This window comes from Aythya fuligula, chromosome 16, assembly GCF_009819795.1.
Source record: "Aythya fuligula isolate bAytFul2 chromosome 16, bAytFul2.pri, whole genome shotgun sequence".
In the NCBI taxonomy this organism is placed as follows: domain Eukaryota; kingdom Metazoa; phylum Chordata; class Aves; order Anseriformes; family Anatidae; genus Aythya; species Aythya fuligula.
Window position 1 is genome coordinate 15,566,935 of NC_045574.1, and position 4,082 is coordinate 15,571,016.

General features: G+C 48.1%; 1 long non-coding RNA gene across 1 annotated transcript; it reads left to right on the forward strand.

Moving 5' to 3' along the window:
- Window positions 1-1,014: 1,014 nt before the first annotated feature.
- On the forward strand, window positions 1,015-3,133 carry LOC116495906. The gene is made up of 3 exons (XR_004253969.1): window positions 1,015-1,086; window positions 1,686-1,797; window positions 2,947-3,133. It is a non-coding gene; the product is annotated as an uncharacterized LOC116495906 (long non-coding RNA).
- The last annotated feature ends 949 nt before the right edge of the window (window positions 3,134-4,082 follow it).

Genomic DNA, 4,082 nt, shown 5'->3' on the forward strand with positions numbered 1-4,082 from the left:
TCCTTTGCAGTCCTCTCTCTGGCCCTGGTCTTCCTTTTTGGTCTGCCATGGCTCCGTCCTCTGCCCCTGGCTGGGGAGCAAAATGGGGCCACAAGCTCTGAGAGATGAGAGCCACGGGGGGGGCTTGGTGAAATGGGAGGGAACTGGGCACACCAGCTTATGCAGGGGAGCTGCTGGTGCAGCACAAATGCATCATTCATACAGGCTCAGAGTCCTTCCTCTGAACACTCGGTCCTGAAAGCCCTGGCTGGAGGGAAATGGAGCTGTTGCTCCACTAAAATGTGCACGATGAGAGGTAATAAGGGTGGTTGGGCAGACCCCTGGCAGGAGGGACAGCTGAGAGGCTGATATCCCTTCCATGGCGGCACCCTGGTTGCCAGGGATGCCTTCACGTTCACGCACATTATTTGGTAATTATGCTTAGTAGACCATGGGGGACAGTTAGGAAAGCTTAAACATGTGGCAGCTTCCACGACATCATCACCGTGAGCACCAGCAAGGCTGGGATTGCAGCCCTGGGAAGAGTTAGCACAGAGCAGTCGCAAGCAGCCTCCCCAGGGCAGGGAGCTGGGAGCTAGCAAAGAAGAGGGTCCCCTCCTGCGGCAGGAGAAGCTTTGTGCTGAGGGTGATCCTGCAGGCCGCCTTTTCTCTCATGTTTTCAGCAGACTGGAGCACTGGTGGGGTCCCTGCAGAGCCAGCAGCTCCTGTTGTGCCTCAGGAACCCAGGGCAGAATAGTCGCTAATTATTGAGGGGGGATTCCTGCGACTGGTGCAGGCTGGAGCTGGCAGGGAGGAGGAGGAAGGGCTGTGGGATGTGGTGCTACACCAGCTGCATGGGATGTGTGTGAAGAGTTCATGCTGCTGACTGGAGCGTGCTTGTTTTCACATTTTATTAAGGAAGGGAAGGGGGAAGGTAGGCAGCGTGGGGCTGCTGGCTTGGGCTTTGGTTTGCTGGTGCAGCCAGAGGGGTTTGAGGGGAGCTCGGCGGGGGTGTATGTGGCTGGAGGGGCTCTGAAATGTCAGTGATGAGGCTGCCTCTGAGCATCCCAGCGTGGAGAACCGAGCATGTTTTGCTGATCGTTACAGGTGAGTGTAAAGCAATAGGGCAAGGTCCTTATTTTTGAATGTTAGCTGTGTTTATTATGAATATTGTGTACCAAATGATCTTTACTTCATTGTTTGGGGAATTGAGAGCCGTAACAGCACACGGTGAAACATTGCACAGACGAGCTTTGCGGATTGTGTTTTCCAAGGCACACCAGAGCACTTTGTTGGATGGCTGCCCTGTGAATTGCTGTCGCCAGGGCTGTGTCTCGTGGTGGATGGCAGGGGGAAGGACCTCTGGCTGCTACCCTGTGTAAGGAAGCGTTCCCTGCGCAGAGCAATGTGTGCAAAATAGAGATTCACATTACTTACAAGTATGCTTCAAATAGCAACTCAAAATTGCCTTGGAAACCATTTCAGAGCCTGAAATTGCTGATGTGGGGTGGATTATTCTAGAGAAAAAGTGAAAAGAAGTTACAGTATCTTAGATATTTGTGGAGTTTTCTCCTTACTTCTCTGGGTAGCTGGGTATGCTTGTCCTTCTGTCTGAACTGTTAGTGATATGTGACCTGCAAGCTTTGCATTTAGAAAAGGTAGCAAAGGGAAAATTCTGTCTGTACTGATATGAGTGTTGCTGGCAGGGTAAGACTGAAGATGCTGAAGGTTTTAGGCTTTCTTCTATGCGGTCTGCTGATGTCACCACAAAATTCAAATGCAGAAGGCAATGTCGTCTCTCAAGAAGCATATGAGAGGGTGAGTAAAACCTCTCCAGTTTCATCCCAGCCATTCTGCACACTCTATAAGCATTTGTGTCTGTTTCCTCACTGCTGTCTGTATGTTCTGTTAAAGCCCTCAGTCATTCAAAATGCCTTCTGTTTTGGAAAACTAAGCTAGTCTTGTCTGTAGCCTCCCACCTCCTGAGCCCTGCTGAGTTTTGAAAGCCTCAGTTTTTCCATCTCTCCCCCAGTATCAGCTATTTTTGAGCTGGAGTCCACTTGAATTAAACCCAGAAACGTCTCCCTCCACCCCTAATAAACTGAGAAAGCTCTTTGCTCCCTTGAGTGCACCTGCATGCTTCTGGGCATCTAACTTCTACTGCAAGCAGCTTCTGCTGAACGTGCAGCACCTGCACAGTGCTTCATTTGGATGCTGCCCCAAGTGAGAGGCGAAGTGAGAAAATGACAGCTCAGATGCTCTTCCTACAGTTACAGGTCAGCATCCAGGGCACTAGCCTTATAATGGCAGCACCTTTCTTTACAGCTTGTAAAGATTCAAGGAACAGCCTTTGAAATGAGCAAATTCACATCTGCAGATTTAAAGGTGGACTCAGCACCTATCAAAGGGTTTGACAAACAGAATGAAGGCTTCTGCATGATTCTTTGTCCTGAGAGGCCCACCTGTAGACTAGGCAGTGTAAGATTTATAGCAACAATGGTGGCTGCAGGAGGAACATGGGTGGTAGCTAAAGGTGTGTGAAGTACACCCATTGCAGCCTGCCTACAGGATCAACAGGGTAACTGAGGGGGAGAGAGGCTTTTGCAAATTACTTTAAGGTGAGGCCCAATCTACAAGGGATTATCTGAAGAGAAATGACAAGACAGAATGACACCAAAAGCATTCATTTTTTTGTCTATTGTTTGACAAGAAAAGATGCAGGCTTGGACCTTGCAGAAGCCAGCCTCACTTCTCTCCATCCTCTCTCTGTGTTTCGCTTCCTGCCAGGCCTACTTAAGGACAGTTCCTCCTCCTATTCTGCACATTTAACTGGTTTTTTTTTTTTTTTTTTTTTTTTGTATTATTGTTCATGTTTGTAAAAGCGTATAAAGAGATCTGCAGGAGATGCTTTGCTAGATGCTCTGATACTAAATTCATCTTTTCATTTTTTCTTGTCTCATTTCACAGGTTGTACATCATGGATCTTACAATTCTTCCAGTAAAGTGCATCCCTGGAGTTGGGGTCAAGGTGTTTTTCCCTGCTCTTCTCGGTATCTTTGGTACTTAGTGAGTGTTGGCTGTGAAGGCTCTTGTGGAGTGTGAATTTCTTTGAGCAGCATAAGAAAAGTATAATGGAGACTTCTGCGTGGGCAAAAGGAGGGAGGGAGAAGAAATGAAAATTTTTGTAAAGAAATGTTGCAGAAATAAAATGTTATTTCCAGGTTCCTTGTTGAAATCTGTGCAGAGTCCCCAAAAATGGTAGATGATGAAGGGCCAAGAAGTGAGGGGCAGCTGCAGCGTGGTGCTGCTGGCAGACTGCTCGCCAGAGAGCAGAGCTGTTGGTGGTGGGGGCTGCAGGTGTTCCACCAGCAGTGGCTTGCACAGATGCCAGCTCACCAAGATGCTGTCCTACCACGTCTGCTCCACAGCCTTTCATTAGGTGTGAACCATTTTATATTTCAGAGTAATTTACAACCATATATTTTGCTAAGAGGCTTCAGCTACGCCCTTGTAGAGGGGGAGAGTGCCCTTACTTAGGTTAATGCAGAGCTCCCACCTGGACAGGGTGATGCAGCAGATGTGGGAGCTGGGATCTGGCAGTCACAGTCTGTGCTGCTGCATGGAGACCTGGGCTTAATGCTCGTGCTGCCAGTGCAAAGCAGAGGCTGCCTGATGTAGCTTCTCAAATGCGGGCTGCCTGGTCCAGACCCTGCCATGGCAGGTGCTCAGGAATGAGCCTTTTGAACCAGTCTTCTGGTTGCAGACTTGGCTGGCCCAGAGACAGCTGTGAAATGAAGCCTGCTGAGGTTTGCATTGCTTCCTCTTCACACGAGAGGAACATGGTGCATTTGCTTGCTAAGACTGCCCTCTCCTGAGGCAGCAGCTTGGAGGCAGCACTTAAAAACAAGAAACTAGGTTCAAATCATCTCCTGATGATCAGCACTCTCATTTTTCTCACTGCTTTTGTCTGACAATGGTTTGTTTTGTTTCATAATAGTTTCATTTTGTCTGCAGCAATATTGACGTAAGCATAGAAGCCACAATAAGAAACAACATCCTGTTTGAGTTAAAAAAAAAAAAAAAAAGAAAAAGAAAAAAAAAAA